This window comes from Leucopleurus acutus (assembly GCF_964270905.1).
Source record: "Leucopleurus acutus genome assembly, contig: HAP1_SCAFFOLD_156, whole genome shotgun sequence".
Taxonomy (NCBI): Eukaryota; Metazoa; Chordata; class Mammalia; order Artiodactyla; family Delphinidae; genus Leucopleurus; species Leucopleurus acutus.
In genome coordinates this window covers 405,462-425,331 of record NW_028139155.1, presented here as the reverse complement: position 1 = coordinate 425,331, position 19,870 = coordinate 405,462, and the positions used below count along the sequence as shown (strand labels likewise).

The 19,870-nt window shown below is 47.7% G+C and overlaps 1 long non-coding RNA gene across 1 annotated transcript in view; it reads left to right on the top strand.

Moving 5' to 3' along the window:
• LOC309978923 overlaps window positions 1–11,903 on the top strand; it is a 289,495-nt gene extending 277,592 nt beyond the window's left edge. Inside the window, exon 3 of the long non-coding RNA XR_014327158.1 lies at window positions 11,835–11,903. This is a non-coding gene — a long non-coding RNA (uncharacterized lncRNA). The remainder of the gene's footprint in view (window positions 1–11,834) is intronic.
• The last annotated feature ends 7,967 nt before the right edge of the window (window positions 11,904–19,870 follow it).

Here is a 19,870-nt window from a genome sequence, read left to right as displayed (position 1 = left end):
TTTTTCCTGAATATATTCAGGAACAAACTCATACGCCCTTTGTTGCCAAGTGCATCATTGTCGATGTTCTGCCTCTTTTCCTATGCTTTAAATGCAAATCCAGTCTACCTCCTGAAATCGGTTTCCTGCAATTCTGCCCCGCTTTCAAGTCCTCTTCGCAGCCTTACTTCAATATATTTTTGGACGTTATCTGTCATTTATAACTCTGCAGGTTTGTGAATTACAGGGCCCCTGAGCTCCTTTCTTCAACTCGCTTTCTTGTGAGCTGGCCGCAAACCCGCAAGACTGCTTCAGGCCCTAATCTGCTTCTGGCAGGGCACGCTGAGCCTTTGGTTAATTCCTCTTCCTGGTGGGAAATGAGTGTTAAATATGCCCGTCCAGACACTTACCTCACTCTCAACCCCTTGGTGATGTGGGTCCTCTGGTTTGTGGCCACTTTTGCTGGGTTCCTCACCTTTCAATGATGTGGCCCCACTAGTGTGAGGACACTCCTGCTTGGTTCTCATCCACGTGGTTATGTGGACCCCCTGGTGAGAGTCTGTTCCTGGCTTTGTTCCTCACCCACCTGTGAGGGAGACCCTCTGCTGATAGGTCACTCCTGCATGGCTGGCACACATTGCCTTGGTGAAGTCAGCCGTGTGGTGGCAGTTGGAGCGTGCTGGGAATCTCTTCCCCCGGTGATGAGGGTCCTCTTGCGTCAGGCCCTAACTGCTGGGCTCACCAACTTTTCTTAGGGAGCCCAGTGATGCTTTGGCACTCCTCTTAGGATCCCATCTCCATGGGGATGTGGGCCTTCTGCTCTGAGGTCCCAACGGCTGGGTTGTTCACATTTTCATGATGTGGGCTCTCTGGTGTTAGTTCACAGAAGCCTGGATCCCATAGCCTCTGTGCTCTTGGCTGCCTGCTGGGAGGTTCCAACTGCTGGATTCCTCACTTTTTTAATTTTTTGGGCCCTCTGTTGTGAGGATCCTCCTGCCTGCCTCACTCCCAGCCCCTTCGTGATGTGTGTCGTCTGGTTTGAGGCCACATGTGCTGGGTTCCTCACCTTTCGATGATGTGGGACCAATGGTCTTAGGAGACTCCTGCCTGGTTCACATCCCCTTGGTGATGTGGGCCCTCTGTTGAGAGTCTGATCCCGGCTGGGTTCCTCACCCATCTGTGAGGTAGGCCGTCTGATGTGAGGTCACTCTTGCCTGGCTTGCTCACCTCGCCTTGTGGACATGAGCCCTCTGGTGGCACTTGGAGCCTGCTGGGAGCCTCCTCTCCTCGGTGATGAGGGCCCTCTGGCATCAGGCCCTAACTGCTGGGCTCCCTACATTTTGTGATGTGCGCCCAGTGGTGCGAGGACACTCCAGCCAGGTTCACATCCCCATTGGGGTGTGGGCCTTCTGCTCTGAGGTCCCAAAGCCTGGGTTGCTCACAGTTTCATGATGTGGGCTCTCTGCTGTTAGTTCACTCCTGCCTGCATCCCATAGCTTCTGTGCTCTGGGCCGCCTGCTGGGAGGTTCCAACTGCTGGATTCCTCACCTTTCTTATTCTTTGGGCCCTCTGTTTTTAGGCTACTCCTGCCTGCCTCACTCCCATTCCCTTTGTGATATGTGTCCTCTGATTTGAGGCCACATGTGCTGGGTTCCGCACCTTTCGATGATGTGACCCCACTGGAGGGAAGACAGTCCTGACTGGTTCCCATCCCCTTGCTGATGTGGGCCCTCAGGTGAGAGTCTGATCCTGGCTGGGTTCCTCACCCTTCTGTGAGGTGGGCCCTCTGCTGTGAGGTCAATCATGCCTGTCTGGCACACGTCACCTTGGCGACGTGGGCCCTCTGGTGGCAGTTGGAGTGTGCTGGGATCCTCCTCCCCTCGGTGATGAGGGCCCTCTTGCCTTAGGCCATAACTGCTGGGCTCCCCACATTTTCTGATGTGCGCCAAGTGAGTGAGGAGACTCTTGCCAGGTTCCCATCCCCATGGCGATATGGGCCTTCTGCTCTGAGGTCAAAACGGCTGGCTTGCTCACAGTACCATGATGTGGGCCCTCTGCTGTGAGTTCACTCCGGCAAGGATCCCTTATCATCGGTGCTCTGAGCCGCCTGCTGGGAGGTTCCAACTGCTGGATTCCTCAACTTTTTTATTCTATGTGCCCTCTGTTGTGAGGCTCCTCCTGCCTGCCTCACTGCCAGCCCCTTGGTGATGACTGTCCTATGGCTTGAGGCCACATGTGCTGCGTTCCTCACCTTTCGATGATGTGACCCCACTCGTGTGAGGACACTCCTGCCTGGTTCCCATCCCCTTGGTGAGGTGGGCCCTCTGGCGAGAGTCTAATCCTGGCTGGGTTCCTCAACGTTCTGTGAGGTAGGCCCTCTGCTGTGAGGTCACTCCTGCCTGGCTGGCACACGTCACCTTGGAGACGTGAGCCCTCTGGTGGCAGTTGGAGCGTGCAGGGCGCCTCCTCCTCTCGGTGATGACGGCCCTCTGGCGTCAGGCCCTAAATGGTGGGCTCCCCACATTTTCTGATGTGCGCCCAGTGGTGCGAGGACACTCCAGCCAGGTTCCCATTCCCATGGGGATGTGGTCCTTCTGCGCTGAGGTCTCAACTCCTGGGTTGCTCACAGTTTTGTGATGTGGGCCCTCTGCTGTGAGTTCACTGTGGCCTGGATCCCATAGCCTCGGTGTTCTGGGCCGCCTGCTGGAAGGTCTAAATGCTGGAATCCTCACGTTTTTTATATTATGTGCCCTGTGTTGTGAGGCTACTCCTGCCTGCCTCACTCCAAGGCCCTTGGTGATGTGGGTCCTCTGGTTTGAGGACACATGTGCTGGGTTCCTCACCTTAAGATGATGAGGCCCCACTGGTGTGAGGATAATCCTGACTGGGTCCCATCCCCTTTGTGATGTGGGCCCTCTGGTGAGAGTCTGATCCTGGCTGGGTTCCTCACCCATCTGTGAGGTGGGCCCTCTACTATCAGGTAACTCTTGCCTGGGTTGCTCACCTCGCCTTGTTGACATGAGCCCTCTGGTGGCAATTGGACCCTGCTGGGAGCCTCCTCAGCTCTGTGATGAGGGCCCTCTGACGTCAGGCCCTAACTGCTGGGCTCCCCAACTTTTCTTAGTGAGCCCAGTGTTGCTCAAGCACTCCTCTTAGGTTCCCATCCCCATGGGGATGTGGGCCTTCTGCTCTGAGGTTCCAACGGCTGGGTTGATCACAATTTCATGATGTGGGCTCTCTGGTGTTAGTTCACTGTGGCCTGGATCCCATAGCCTCTGTGGTCTTGGCTGCCTGCTGGGAGGTTCCAACTGCTCGATTCCTCAACTTTTGTATTCTATGGGTCCTGTGTTGTGATGCTCCTCCTGCCTGCCTCACTCGCAACCCCTTCGTGATGTGGGTCTTCTGGTTTGAGGCCACATGTGCTGGGTTAGGCAACTTTCAATGATGTGGCCCCACTGGTGTGAGGACACTCCTGCCTGGTTCCCATCCCCTTGGTGATGTGGGCCTTCTGGTGACAGTCTTATCCTGGCTGAGTTCCTCACTCTTCTGTGAGGTAGGCCCTCTGCTGTGAGGTCAATCCTGCCTGACTTGCACACATCACCTTGGCGACGTGGGCCCTCTGTTGGCACATGGAACCTGCTGGGAGCCTCCTGCCCTCGGTGATGATGGCCCTCTAGCATCAGGCTCTAACTGCTGGGCTCCCCACGTTTTCTGATGTGAGCCCAGTGATGCCAGGACACTCCTGTCAGGTTCCCATCCCCATGGGGATGTGGGCTTTCTGCTCTGAGGTCCCAATGCCTGGGTTGCTCACAGTTTCATGATGTGGGCTCTCTGGTGTTAGTTAACTCCTGCCTGCATCCCATAGCTTCTGTGCTCTCGGCCGCCTGCTGGGAGGTTCCAAATGCTGGATTCCTCACTTTTTTTATTCTTTGGGCCCTCTGTTTTTAGGCTACTCCTACCTGCCTCACTCCCATCCCCTTTGTGATGTATGTCCTCTGATATGAGGCCACATGTGCTGGGTTCCTCACCTTTCGATGATGTGGTCCCACTGGTGGGAGGACAGTCCTGACTGGTTCCCATCCCCTTGGTGTTGTGGGCCCTCTGGTGAGAGTCTCATCCTGCCTCGGTTCCTCACCCTTCTGTGAGATAGGCCCTCTGCTGTGAGGTCACTACTGCCTGGCTGGTGCATGCCACCTTGTAGACGTGGGCCCTCTGTTGGCAGTTGGAACCTGCTGGGAGTCTCCTCCCCTCAGTTATGAGGGCCCCCTGGCATCAGGCCCTAACTGCTGGGCTCCTAACATTTTCTGATATGTGCTAAGTGGTGCAAAGCCACTCCTGCCAGGTTCCCATCCCAATGGGGATGTGGGCCTTCTGTTCTGAGGTCCCAACAGCTGGGCTGCTCACAGGTTCATGATGTGGGCCCTCTGCTGTGAGTTCACTGCGGCCTGGATCCCATAGCCTCGGTGCTCTGGGCCACTTGCTGGGAGGTTCCAACTGCTGGATTCCTCAACTTTTATATTCTATGGACCCTGTGTTGTGAGGCCAGTCCTGCCAGCCTCATTCCGAACCCCTTGGTGATGTGGTTCCTCTGGTTTGAGGACACATGTGCTGGGATCCTCACCTTTCGATGATGTTGTCCCACTGGTGTGGGGACACTCCTGCCTGGTTCCCATCCCCTTGGTGATGTGGGCCCTCTGGTGAGAGTCTGATCCTGGCTGTGTTCCTCACCCTTCTGTGAGGTGGGCCCTCTGCTGTGAGGTCACTCCTGCCAGGCTGGCACACATCGCCTTGGCGACGTTGGCCCTCTGGTGGCAGCTGGAGCCTGCTGGGAGCCTCCTCCTCTCGGTGATGAGTGCCCTCTAGCGTCAGGCCCTAACTTCTGAGCACCCCACGTTTTCTGATGTGAGCCCAGTGATGCCAGGACACTCCTGTCATGTTCCCATCACCATGGGGATGTGGGCCTTCTGCTCTGAGGTCCCAATGTCTGGGTTGCTCACAGTTTCATGATGTGGGCTGTCTGGTGTTAGTTCACTCTGGCCTGGTTCCTCTAGCCTCTGTGCTCTGGGCCGCCTGCTGGGAGGTTCCAACTGCTGGATTCCTCACCTTTCTTATTTTTGGGCCCTCTGTTATGAGGCTCCTCCTGCCTGCCTCACTCCCAGCCCCTTGGTGATGGGTGTCCTATGGTTTGAAGCCACATGTTCTGGGTTCCTCACCTTTAGATGATGTGGCCCTACTCATGTGAGGACACTCCTGCCTGGTTCCAATCCATTTGGTGATGTGGGCCCTCTGGTGCGAGTCTGATCCTGACTGGGTTCGTCACACTTCTCTGAGGTGGGCCCTCTGCTGTGAGGTCATTCGTGCCTGGTTGGCACACATCGCCTTGGCGACGTCAGCCCTCTGGTGGCAGTTGGAGCCTGCTGGGAGCCTCCTTCCCTTGGTGATGAGGGTCCTCTGGCGTCAGGCCCTAACTGCTGGTCGCCCAAAATTTTCTGATACGTTCTCAGTGGTGCGAGGACACTCCTACCAGAATTCCATCCCCATGGGGATGTGGGCCTCCTGCTCTGAGGTCCCAATGGCTGGGTTGCTCAGTTTCATGACATGGGCCCTCTTCTGTGAGTTCACTGTGGCCTGGATCCCATAGTCTCGGTGCTCTGGGCCGCCTGCTGGGAGGTTCCAACTGCTGGATTCCTCACTTTTTTATTCTATGTGCCCAGTGTTGTGAGGCTACTCCTGCCTGCCTCACTCCGAGGTCCTTGGTGATGTGGGTCCTCTGGTTTGAGGACACATGTGCTGAGTACCTCAGCTTTCGATGATGTGGCCCCACTGATGTGAAGACACTCCTGCCTGGTTCCCATCCCCTTGGTGATGTGGGCCCTCTGGTGAGAGTCTGATGTTGGCTGGGTTTCTCACCCTTCTGTGAGGTGGGACCTCTGCTGTGAGGTAACTCCTGCCTGGCATGCTAACGTTGCCTTGGCAATGTGAGCCCTCAGGTGGCAGTTGGAGCCTGCTGGGAATCTCCTCCCCTCAGTTATGAGAGCTCTGGATAAAACACATATGCTCTTTTTTGCCAAGTGCATTATTTTCCAAGTTCTGTCTCTTTTCCTATGCTTTAAGAGCTACTCCCGTGTATGTTCTGAAATCAATTTCCAGCAATTCTGCCCCGCATTCAAGTCCTCTTCGCAGCCTTACTTCAGCATAATTTTGGATGATAGCTGTCATTTATAACTCCGCAGGTTTCTGAATTACAGTGCCCCTGAGCTCCTTTCTTCAACTCGCTTTCTTGTGAGCTGGCCGCAACACCGCAGGATCTCCTCAGGCCCTAATTTAGTTCCAGCATGGCATGCGGAGCCTTTGGTTCATTTATCTTCCTGGTGGGAAACGAGAGTTAAATTTGCCGTCCAGACACCGACAGATAGTCTCCCAATGCTTCTCCTTATTCCTGTTCATCTTCCGAAAAAATTGCAAACTGGGCCAAACAGGAGGTTAAAGGCACTGACTCTCCAACTGGGGAGAGTGTTAGTAAAGCGTCTGGAATGTTGCACCCGAGTACCAGGGGATGAAAACTGAGACACATTTGAACACGTTTCCCGATCACACGGTGGATCATACTCTGGGTTCCACATGCATGTTTTAGCTGAAGGAAGAATCTCTTAAACGTGGAGAGTTGAGACCCATGGAATGGGTATCATGCAATATAACTTCAAAGGGTCTGCATTTGCTCACCGAACCTCACCAATCCTATCACTGCTGCGTTTATGCCGCTGTACACACGCTTCATTCTCTTTCGGAGACATATAAATCCATAGGTTTTAAGATTCTTACTAGTCAGGTAGATTCTTAGGCGTTTAATATGGGGTGTTGAGTCCACTTCGTTGAGCAAGGAGTAGCTCTTGTCTATTACATATTTGGCTTATGGAACGGTATCTGTGCTCATTTCAATCTCTGGTTTTATGCAGCATCCCAACTCACCTTTCCCCTTAAGCAAGCATAAGTTGGTTTTCTACATTTGACACCCTGTTCTGTTTTGTAATTCAGTTCTTGTGTAGCCAAGTTTACATTCCGTGTATTAGTGATATCTTATGATGTTTCTTTTTCTGTGTGACTTATTTCACTTAGAATCATCGTACCTGAATCCACTCATTATGCTGCTACGGGCCTGATGACATAGATTTCATTGCTGAGTTATATTGCATTGTACGTAAGTACCACAACTTCTTTATCCATTTTTCGCTTTCTGTGATATTGAACTTGTACCGTAAACGAGGTTCTTGTAAACAGAGCCGTCCCAAACTTTGGGGTGGCTGTGTCTTTTTGATTTTAATTTCCCTAAGCTATAGGACCATAAGTGGAAGTGCCCTAGGCTCTGTTGCTTTGTTTTTTGGATGTTTCAGGAAACACCATACACTTCTCCAGAGTGGCTGCTGGCAATTTACATCCCGACCATCAGCATAACAAGGCTCCCAGTTCTCCATGGCCTGTCCTGCCTTTCTGGATTTTACACTTTTTTCAGATGGCCCTTTTGACCGGGGGGGGGGGCAGTGAGACTTCATTGTAGTGCAGATTTCTTTGCAAGCTTGCTTGGTTGGCCAAAAAGGGCGTATGCGTTTTTTCCTGAATATATTCAGGAAAAAACGCATACGCCCTTTTTGGCCAAGTGCATCATTGTGGACGTTCTGCCTCTTTTCCTATGCTTTACATGCAATTCCAGTCTACCTCCTGAAATCGGTTTCCTGGAATCCTGCCCCGCTTTCAAGTCCTCTTGGCAGCCTTCCTTCAATATATTTTTGGAAGATAGCTGTCATTTATAACTCTGCAGTTTTGTGAATTACAGTGTCCCTGAGCTCCTTTCTTCAACTCGCTTTCTTGTGAACTGGCCGCAATACCGCAGGATTGCGTCGGGCCCTAGTGTGGTTCTGGCATGGCACGCTGAGCCTTTGGTTAATTCCTCTTCCTGGTGGGAAATGAGAGTTAAATTTGCCCGTCCGGACACCTCCACCTAGTCTCTCATTGGTTCTCCGTATTCCTGTTCATCTTACGCAGAAATTGCAAACTGGGCCAAACAGGAGGTTAAAGGCACCGACTCTCCAAGTGGGGAGAGTGTTAGTAAAGCGTCTGGAATGTTACACCCGAGTATCAGGGGACGAAAACTGAGACACATTTGAACACGTTTCCCGATCACACGGTGGATCATACTCTGGGTTCCACATGCATGTTTTAGCTGAACGAAGAATCCCTTAAACCTAGAGAGTTGAGACCCATAGAATGGGTACCATGCAATATGACTTCAAAGAGTCTGCATTTGCTCACCGAACCTCAGCAATCCTATCACTGCTGTGTTTATTACACTGTACACACGCTTGATTCTCTTTCAGAGACATATAAATCCATAGGTTTTAAGATTCTTACTAGTCAGGTATATTCTTAGGCGTTTAATATGGGGTGTTGAGTCCACTTCGTTGAGCATGGAGTAGCTCTTGTCTATACCATATTTGGCTTAAGGTACTTTATCTGTGCTCATTTCAATCTCTGGTTTTATGCAGCACCCCAACTCACCATTCCCGTTAAGGAAGCAAAAGTTGGTTTTCTTAATTGGAGACCCTGTTCTGTTTTGTAATCCAGTTCCTGTGTAGCGAAGATTACATTCCGTGTATTAGTGATATCTTATGATGTTTCTTTTTCTGTGTGACTTATTTCACTTAGAATCATCATACATGAATCCACTCATTATGCTGCTATGGGCCTGATGACATAGATTTCATTGCTTAGTGATATTGCATTGTACGTAAGTACCACAACTTCTTTATCCATTTTTCGCTTTGTGTGATATTGAACTGGTACCGTAAACGAGGTTCTTGTAAACAGAGCCGTCCCAAACTTTGGGGTGGCTGTGTCTTTTTGATTTTAATTTCCCTAAGCTATAGGACCATAAGTGGAAGTGCCCTAGGCTCTGTTGCTTTGTTTTTTGGATGTTTCAGGAAACACCATACACTTCTCCAGAGTGGCTGCTGGCAATTTACATCCCACCCATCAGCATAACAAGGCTCCCAGTTCTCCATGGCCTGTCCTGCCTTTCTGGATTTTACACTTTTTTCAGGTGGCCCTTTTGACTGGGGGGCAGTGAGACTTCATTGTAGTACAGATTTCCTTTGCAAGCTTGCTTGGTTGGCCAAAAAGGGCGTATGCGTTTTTTCCTGAATATATTCAGGATAAAACGCATACGCCCTTTATGGCCAAGTGCATCATTGTGGACGTTCTGCCTCTTTTCCTATGCTTTAAATGCAATTCCAGTCTACCTCCTGAAATCGGTTTCCTGCAATTCTGCCCCGCTTTCAAGTCCTCTTGGCAGCCTTACTTCAGTATATTTTTGGACGATAGCTGTCTTTTATAACTCTGCAGGTTTGTGAATTACAGTGCCCCTGAGCTCCTTTCTTCAACTCGCTTTCTTGTGAGCTGGCCGCAACACCGCAGGATTGCTTCAGGCCCTAATCTGGTTCCGGCACGGCACGCTGACCCTTTGGTTAATTCCTCTTCCTGGTGGGAAATGAGAGTTAAATTTGCCCGTCCAGACACCTCCAGCTAGTCTCTCATTGGTTCTCCCTATTCCTGTTCATCTTCCGCAGAAATTGCAAACTGGGCCAAACAGGAGGTTAAAGGCACTGACTCTCCAAGTCGGGAGAGTGTTAGTAAAGCGTCTGGAATGTTGCACCCGAGTACCAGGGGACGAGAACTGAGACATATTGGAACACGTCTCCCGATCACACGGTTGATCATACTCTGGGTTCCACGTGCATGTTTTAGCTGAAGGAAGAATCCCTTAAACCTGGAGAGTTGAGACCCGTGGAATGGGTACCATGCAATATGACTTCAAAGGGTCTTCATTTGCTCACCGAACCTCTCCAATCCTATCACTGCTGCGTTTATGCCCCTGTACACACGCTTGATTTTCTTTCAGAGACATAGCAATCCATAGGTTTTAAGATACTTACTAGTCAGGTACATTCTTAGGCGTTTAATATGGGGTGTTGAGTCCATTTCGTTGAGCAAGGAGTAGTTCTTGTCTATTCTATATTTGGCTTAAGGAACTTTATCTGTGTTCATTTAAATCTCTGGTTTTATGCAGCACCCCAACTCACCTTTCCCCTTAAGCAAGCATAAGTTGGTTTTCTAAATTTGAGACCCTGTTCTGTTTTGTAATCCAGTTCCTGTGTAGCCAAGTTTACATCCCGTGTATTAGTGATATCTTATGATGTTTCTTTTTCTGTGTGACTTATTTCAGTTAGAATCATCATACCTGAATCCACTCATTATGCTTGTACGGGCCTGATGACATAGATTTCATTGCTGAGTGATATTGCATTGTACGTAAGTACCACAACTTCTTTATCCATTTTTCACTTTCTGCGATATTGAACTTGTACCGTAAATGAGGTTCTTGTAAACAGAGCCATCCCAAACTTTGGGGTGGCTGTGTCTTTTTGATTTTAATTTCCCTAAGCTATAGGACCATAAGTGGAAGTGCCCTAGGCTCTGTTGCTTTGTTTTTTAGATGTTTCAGGAAACACCATACACCTCTCCCAAGTGGCTCTTGGCAATTGACATCCCGCCCATCAGCATAACAAGGCTCCCAGTTCTCCATGGCCTGTCCTGCCTTTCTGGATTTTACACTTTTTCAGATGGCCCTTTTGACCGGGGGGAAGTGAGACTTCATTGTAGTGCAGATTTCCTTTGCAAGCTTGCTTGGTTGGCCAAAAAGGGCGTATGCGTTTTTTCCTGAATATATTCAGGATAAAACGCATACACCCTTTTTGGCCAAGTGCATCATTGTGGACGTTCTGCCTCTTTTCCTATGCTTTAAATGCAATTCCTGTCTACCTCCTGAAATCGGTTTCCTGCAATTCTGCCCCGCTTTCAAGTCCTCTTGGCAGCCTTACTTCAGTATATTTTTGGACGATAGCTGTCATTTATAACTCTGCAGGTTGGTGAATTACAGTGCCCCTGAGCTCCTTTCTTCAACTCGCTTTCTTGTGAGCTGGCCGCAACACCGCAGGATTGCTTCAGGCCCTAATCTGGTTCTGGCACGGCACGCTGACCCTTTGGTTAATTCCTCTTCCTGGTGGGAAATGAGAGTTAAATTTGCCCGTCCAGACACCTCCAGCTAGTCTCTCATTGGTTCTCCCTATTCCTGTTCATCTTCCGCAGAAATTGCAAACTGGGCCAAACAGGAGGTTAAAGGCACTGACTCTCCAAGTCGGGAGAGTGTTAGTAAAGCGTCTGGAATGTTGCACCCGAGTACCAGGGGACGAGAACTGAGACATATTGGAACACGTCTCCCGATCACACGGTTGATCATACTCTGGGTTCCACGTGCATGTTTTAGCTGAAGGAAGAATCCCTTAAACCTGGAGAGTTGAGACCCGTGGAATGGGTACCATGCAATATGACTTCAAAGGGTCTTCATTTGCTCACCGAACCTCTCCAATCCTATCACTGCTGCGTTTATGCCCCTGTACACACGCTTGATTTTCTTTCAGAGACATAGCAATCCATAGGTTTTAAGATACTTACTAGTCAGGTACATTCTTAGGCGTTTAATATGGGGTGTTGAGTCCATTTCGTTGAGCAAGGAGTAGTTCTTGTCTATTCTATATTTGGCTTAAGGAACTTTATCTGTGTTCATTTAAATCTCTGGTTTTATGCAGCACCCCAACTCACCTTTCCCCTTAAGCAAGCATAAGTTGGTTTTCTAAATTTGAGACCCTGTTCTGTTTTGTAATCCAGTTCCTGTGTAGCCAAGTTTACATCCCGTGTATTAGTGATATCTTATGATGTTTCTTTTTCTGTGTGACTTATTTCAGTTAGAATCATCATACCTGAATCCACTCATTGTGCTTGTACGGGCCTGATGACATAGATTTCATTGCTGAGTGATATTGCATTGTACGTAAGTACCACAACTTCTTTATCCATTTTTCACTTTCTGCGATATTGAACTTGTACCGTAAACGAGGTTCTTGTAAACAGAGCCATCCCAAACTTTGGGGTGGCTGTGTCTTTTTGATTTTAATTTCCCTAAGCTATAGGACCATAAGTGGAAGTGCCCTAGGCTCTGTTGCTTTGTTTTTTAGATGTTTCAGGAAACACCATACACCTCTCCCAAGTGGCTCTTGGCAATTGACATCCCGCCCATCAGCATAACAAGGCTCCCAGTTCTCCATGGCCTGTCCTGCCTTTCTGGATTTTACACTTTTTCAGATGGCCCTTTTGACCGGGGGGAAGTGAGACTTCATTGTAGTGCAGATTTCCTTTGCAAGCTTGCTTGGTTGGCCAAAAAGGGCGTATGCGTTTTTTCCTGAATATATTCAGGATAAAACGCATACACCCTTTTTGGCCAAGTGCATCATTGTGGGCGTTCTGCCTCTTTTCCTATGCTTTAAATGCAATTCCTGTCTACCTCCTGAAATCGGTTTCCTGCAATTCTGCCCCGCTTTCAAGTCCTCTTGGCAGCCTTACTTCAGTATATTTTTGGACGATAGCTGTCATTTATAACTCTGCAGGTTGGTGAATTACAGTGCCCCTGAGCTCCTTTCTTCAACTCGCTTTCTTGTGAGCTGGCCGCAACACCGCAGGATTGCTTCAGGCCCTAATCTGGTTCCGGCACGGCACGCTGACCCTTTGGTTAATTCCTCTTCCTGGTGGGAAATGAGAGTTAAATTTGCCCATCCAGACACCTCTAGCTAGTCTCTCATTGGTTCTCCCTTTTCCTGTTCATCTTCCGCAGAAATTGCAAACTGGACCAAACAGGAGGTTAAAGGCACTGACTCTCCAAGTCGGGAGAGTGTTAGTAAAGCGTCTGGAATGTTGCACCCGAGTACCAGGGGATGAGAACTGAGACATATTGGAACACGTCTCCCGATCACACGGTTGATCATACTCTGGGTTCCACGTGCATGTTTTAGCTGAAGGAAGAATCCCTTAAACCTGGAGAGTTGAGACCCGTGGAATGGGAACCATGCAATATGACTTCAAAGGGTCTTCATTTGCTCACCGAACCTCTCCAATCCTATCACTGCTGCGTTGATGCCCCTGTACACACGCTTGATTTTCTTTCAGAGACATAGCAATCCATAGGTTTTAAGATACTTACTAGTCAGGTACATTCTTAGGCGTTTAATATGGGGTGTTGAGTCCATTTCGTTGAGCAAGGAGTAGCTCTTGTCTATTCCATATTTGGCTTAAGGAACTTTATCTGTGCTCATTTCAAACTCTGGTTTTATGCAGCACCCCAACTCACCTTTCCCCTTAAGCAAGCATAAGTTGGTTTTCTAAATTTGAGACCCTGTTCTGTTTTGTAATCCAGTTCCTGTGTAGCCAAGTTTACATTCGGTGTATTAGTGACATCTTATGATGTTTCTTTATCTGTGTGACTTATTTCAGTTAGAATCATCATACCTGAATCCACTCATTATTCTGCTACGGGCCTGATGACATAGATTTCATTGCTGAGTGATATTGCATTGTACGTAAGTACCACAACTTCTTTATCCATTTTCCACTTTCTGCGATATTGAACTTGTACCGTAAACGAGGTTCTTGTAAACAGAGCCCTCCCAAACTTTGCGGTGGCTGAGTCTTTTTGATTTTAATTTCCCTATGCTATAGGACCATAAGTGGAAGTGCCCTAGGCTCTGTTGCTTTGTTTTTTAGATGTTTCAGGAAACACCATACACTTCTCCCGAGTTGCTCTTGGCAATTTACATCCCGCCCATCAGCATAACAAGGCTCCCAGTTCTCCATGGCCTGTCCTGCCTTTCTGGATTTTACACTTTTTTCAGATGGCCCATTTGACCTGGGGGAAGTGAGACTTCATTGTAGTGCAGATTTCCTTTGCAAGCTTGCTTGGTTGGCGAAAAAGGGCGTATGCGTTTTTTCCTGAATATATTCAGGAAAAAACGCATACGCCCTTTTTGGCCAAGTGCATCATTGTGGACGTTCTGCCTCTTTTCCTATGCTTTAAATGCAAATCCAGTCTACCTCCTGAAATCGGTTTCCTGCAATTCTGCCCCGCTTTCAAGTCCTCTTGGCAGCCTTACTTCAGTATGTTTTTGGACGATAGCTGTCATTTATAACTCTGCAGGTTTTGTGAATTACAGTGCCCCTGAGCTCCTTTCTTCAACTCGCTTTCTTGTGAGCTGGCCGCAACACCGCAGGATTGCTTCAGGCCCTAATCTGGTTCCGGCACGGCACGCTGAGCCTTTGGTTAATTCCTCTTCCTGGTGGGAAATGAGAGTTAAATTTGTGCATCCAGACACCTCCAGCTAGTCTCTCATTGGTTCTCCCTATTCCTGTTCATCTTCCGCAGAAATTGCAAACTGGGCCCAACAGGAGGTTAAAGGCACTGACTCTCCAAGTCGGGAGAGTGTTAGTAAAGCGTCTGGAATGTTGCACCCGATTACCAGGGGACGAGAACTGAGACATATTGGAACACGTCTCCCGATAACACGGTTGATCATACTCTGGGTTCCACATGCATGTTTAAGCTGAAGGAAGAATCCCTTAAACAGGGAGAGTTGAGACCCGTGGAATGGGTACCATGCAATATGACTTCAAGGGGTCTTCATTTGCTCACCGAACCTCTCCAATCCTATCACTGCTGCGTTTATGCCGCTGTACACACGCTTGATTCTCTTTCGGAGACATATAAATCCATAGGTTTTAAGATTCTTACTCGTCAGGTAGATTCTTACTAGTCAGGTATATTCTTAGGCGTTTAATATGGGGTGTTGAGTCCACTTCGTTGAGCAAGGAGTAGCTCTTGTCTATTACATATTTGGCTTATGGAACGGTATCTGTGCTAATTTCAATCTCTGGTTTTATGCAGCACCCCAACTCACCCGTCCCCTTAAGCAAGCATAAGTTGGTTTTCTACATTTGACACCCTGTTCTGTTTTGTAATTCAGTTCTTGTGTAGCCAAGTTTACATTCCGTGTATTAGTGATATCTTATGATGTTTCTTTTTCTGTGTGACTAATTTCACTTAGAAATATCGTACCTGAATCCACTCATTATGCTGCTACGGGCCTGATGACATAGATTTCATTGCTGAGTGATATTGCATTGTACGTAAGAACCACAACTTCTTTATCCATTTTTCGCTTTCTGTGATATTGAACTTGTACCGTAAACGAGGTTCTTGTAAACAGAGCCGTCCCAAACTTTGGGGTGGCTGTGTCTTTTTGATTTTAATTTCCCTAAGCTATAGGACCATAAGTGGAAGTGCCCTAGGCTCTGTTGCTTTGTTTTTTGGATGTTTCAGGAAACACCATACACTTCTCCAGAGTGGCTGCTGGCAATTTACATCCCGCCCATCAGCATAACAAGGCTCCCAGTTCTCAATGGCCTGTCCTGCCTTTCTGGATTTTACACTTTTTTCAGATGGCCCTTTTGACCGGGGGGCAGTGAGACTTCATTGTAGTGCAGATTTCCTTTGCAAGCTTGCTTGGTTGGCCAAAAAGGGCGTATGCGTTTTTCCCTGAATATATTCAGGAAAAAACACATACGCCCTTTTTGGCCAAGTGTATCATTGTGGACGTTCTGCCTCTTTTCCTATGCTTTACATGCAATTCCAGTCTACCTCCTGAAATCGGTTTCCTGCAATTCTGCCCCGCTTTCAACTCCTCTTGGCAGCCTTACTTCAATATATTTTTGGAAGATAGCTGTCATTTATAACTCTGCAGGTTTGTGAATTACAGTGCCCCTGAGCTCCTTTCTTCAACTCGCTTTCTTGTGAGCTGGCCGCAACACCGCAAGATTGTTTCAGGCCCTAGTTTGGTTCCGGCACGGCATGCTGAGCCTTTGGTTAATTCCTCTTCCTGGTGGGAAATGAGAGTTAAATTTGCCCGTCTGGACACCTCCACCTAGTCTCTCATTGGTTCTCCCTATTCCTGTTCATTTTCCACAGAAATTGCAAACTGGGCCAAGCAGGAGGTTAAAGGCACTGACTCTCCAAGTGGGGAGAGTGTTAGTAAAGCGTCTGGAATGTTGCACCCGAGTACCAGGGGACTAAACTGAAACACATTTGAACACGTTTCCCGATCACACGGTGGATCATACTCTGGGTTCCACATGCATGTTTTAGCTGAAGGAAGAATCCATTAAACATGGAGAGTTGAGACCCATGGAATGGGTACCATGCAATATGACTTCAAAGGGTCTGCATTTGCTCACCGAACCTCAGCAATCCTATCACTGCTGCGTTTATGCCGCTGTACACACGCTTGATTCTCTTACGGAGACATATAAATCCATAGGTTTTAAGATTCTTACTAGTCAGGTATATTCTTAGGCGTTTAATATGGAGTGTTGAGTCCACATCGTTGAGCAAGGAGTAGCTCTTGTCTATTACATATTTGGCTTATGGAACGGTATCTGTGCTAATTTCAATCTCTGGTTTTATGCAGCACCCCAACTCACCCGTCCCCTTAAGCAAGCATAAGTTGGTTTTCTACATTTGACACCCTGTTCTGTTTTGTAATTCAGTTCTTGTGTAGCCACGTTTACATTCCGTGTATTAGTGATATCTTATGATGTTTCTTTTTCTGTGTGACTAATTTCACTTAGAATCATCGTACCTGAATCCACTCATTATGCTGCTATGGGCCTGTTGACATAGATTTCATTGCTGAGTGATATTGCATTGTACGCAAGTACCACAATTTCTTTATCCATTTTTCGCTTTCTGTGATATTGAACTTGTACCGTAAACGAGGTTCTTGTAAACAGAGCCGTCCCAAACTTTGGGGTGGCTGTGTCTTTTTGATTTTAATTTCCCTAAGCTATAGGACCATAAGTGGAAGTGCCCTAGGCTCTGTTGCTTTGTTTTTTGGATGTTTCAGGAAACACCATACACTTCTCCAGAGTGGCTGCTGGCAATTTACATCCCGCCCATCAGCATAACTAGGCTCCCAGTTCTCCATGGCCTGTCCTGCCTTTCTGGATTTTACACTTTTTTCAGATGGCCCTTTTGACCGGGGGGCAGTGAGACTTCATTGTAGTGCAGATTTCCTTTGCAAGCTTGCTTGGTTGGCCAAAAAGGGCATATGCGTTTTTTCCTGAATATATTCAGGAAAAAACGCATACGCCCTTTTTGGCCAAGTGCATCATTGTGGACGTTCTGCCTCTTTTCCTATGCTTTACATGCAATTCCAGTCTACCTCCTGAAATCGGTTTCCTGCAATTCTGCCCCCCTTTCAACTCCTCTTGGCAGCCTTACTTCAATATATTTTTGGAAGATAGCTGTCCTTTATAACTCTGCAGGTTTGTGAATTACAGTGCCCCTGAGCTCCTTTCTTCAACTCGCTTTCTTGTGAGCTGGCCGCAACACCGCAGGATTGCTTCTGGTCCTAGTGTGGTTCCGGCATGGCACGCTGAGCCTTTGGTTAATTCCTCTTCCTGGTTGGAAATGAGAGTTAAATTTGCCCGTCTGGACACCTCCACCTAGTCTCTCATTGGTTCTCCCTATTCCTGTTCATTTTCCACAGAAATTGCAAACTGGGCCAAACAGGAGGTTTTAGGCACTGACTCTCCAAGTGGGGAGAGTGTTAGTAAAGCGTCTGGAATGTTGCACCCGAGTACCAGGAAACGAAAATTGAGACACATTTGAACACGTTTTCCGATCACACGGTGGATCATACTCTGGGTTCCACATGCATGTTTTAGCTGAAGGAAGAATCCCTTAAACAGGGAGAGTTGAGACCCATGGAATGGGTACCATGCAATATGACTTCAAAGGGTCTGCATTTGCTCACCGAACCTCAGCAATCCTATCACTGCTGCGTTTATGCCACTGTACACACGCTTGATTCTCTTTCGGAGGCATATAAATCCATAGGTTTTAAGATTCTTACTAGTCAGGTAGATTCTTACTAGTCAGGTATATTCTTAGGCGTTTAATATGGGGTGTTGAGTCCACTTCGTTGAGCAAGGAGTAGCTCTTGTCTATTACATATTTGGCTTATGGAACGGTATCTGTGCTCATTTCAATCTCTGGTTTTATGCAGCACCCCAACTCACCCGTCCCCTTAAGCAAGCATAAGTTGGTTTTCTACATTTGACACCCTGTTCTGTTTTGTAATTCAGTTCTTGTGTAGCCAAGTTTACATTCCGTGTATTAGTGATATCTTATGATGTTTCTTTTTCTGTGTGACTAATTTCACTTAGAATCATCGTACCTGAATCCACTCATTATGCTGCTACGGGCCTGATGACACAGATTTCATTGCTGAGTGATATTGCATTGTACGTAAGTACCACAATTTCTTTATCCATTTTTCGCTTTCTGTGATATTCAACTTGTACCGTAAACTAGGTTCTTGTAAACAGAGCCGTCCCAAATTTTGGGGTGGCTGTGTCTTTTTGATTTTAATTTCCCTAATCTATAGGACCATAAGTGGAAGTGCCCTAGGCTCTGTTGCTTTGTTTTTTGGATGTTTCAGGAAACACCATACACTTCTCCAGAGTGGCTGCTGGCAATTTATAACCCGCCCATCAGCATAACTAGGCTCCCAGTTCTCCATGGCCTGTCCTACCTTTCTGGATTTTACACTTTTTTCAGATGGCCCTTTTGACCGGGGGGCAGTGAGACTTCATTGTAGTGCAGATTTCCTTTGCAAGCTTGCTTGGTTGACCAAAAAGGGCGTATGCGTTTTTTCCTGAATATATTCAGGAAAAAACGCATACGCCCTTTTTGTCCAAGTGCATCATTGTGGACGTTCTGCCTCTTTTCCTATGCTTTACATGCAATTCCAGTCTACCTCCTGAAATCGGTTTCCTGCAATTCTGCCCTGCTTTCAACTCCTCTTGGCATCCTAATTCAATATATTTTTGGAAGATAGCTGTCATTTATAACTCTGCAGGTTTGTGAATTACAGTGCCCCTGAGCTCCTTTCTTCAACTCGCTTTCTTGTGAGCTGGCCGCAACACCGCAGGATTGCTTCAGGCCCTAGTTTGGTTCCGGCACGGCATGCTGAGCCTTTGGTTAATTCCTCTTCCTGGTGGGAAATGAGAGTTAAATTTGCCCGTCCAGACACCTCCACCTAGTCTCTCATTGGTTCTCCCTATTCCTGTTCACCTTCCTCAGAAATTGCAAATGGGCCAAACAGGAGGTTAAAGGCACTGACTCTCCAAGTCAGGAGAGTGTTAGTAAAGCGTGTGGAATGTTGCACCCGAGTACCAGGGGACGAGAACTGAGACATATTGGAACACGTCTCCCGATCACACGGTTGATCATACTCTGGGTTCCACGTGCATGTTTTACCTGAAGGCAGAATCCCTTAAACCTGGAGAGTTGAGACCCGTGGAATGGGTACCATGCAATATGACTTCAAAGGGTCTTCATTTGCTCACCGAACGTCTCCAATCCTATCACTGCTGCGTTTATGCCCCTGTACACACGCTTGATTTTCTTTCAGACACATAGTAATCCATAGGTTTTAAGATACTTACTAGTCAGGTACATTCTTAGGCGTTTAATATGGGGTGTTGAGTCCATTTCGTTGAGCAAGGAGTAGTTCTTGTCTATTCCATATTTGGCTTAAGGAACTTTATCTGTGCTCATTTCAATCTCTGGTTTGATGCAGCACCCCAACTCACCTTTCCCCTTAAGCAAGCATAAGTTGGTTTTCTAAATTTGAGACCCTGTTCTGTTTTGTAATCCAGTTCCTGTGTAGCCAAGTTTACATTCCGTGTATTAGTGATATCTTATGATGTTTCTTTTTCTGTGTGACTTATTTCAGTTAGAATCATCATACCTGAATCCACTAATTATGCTGCTACGGGCCTGATGACATAGATTTCATTGCTGAGTGATATTGCATTGTACGTAAGTACCACAATT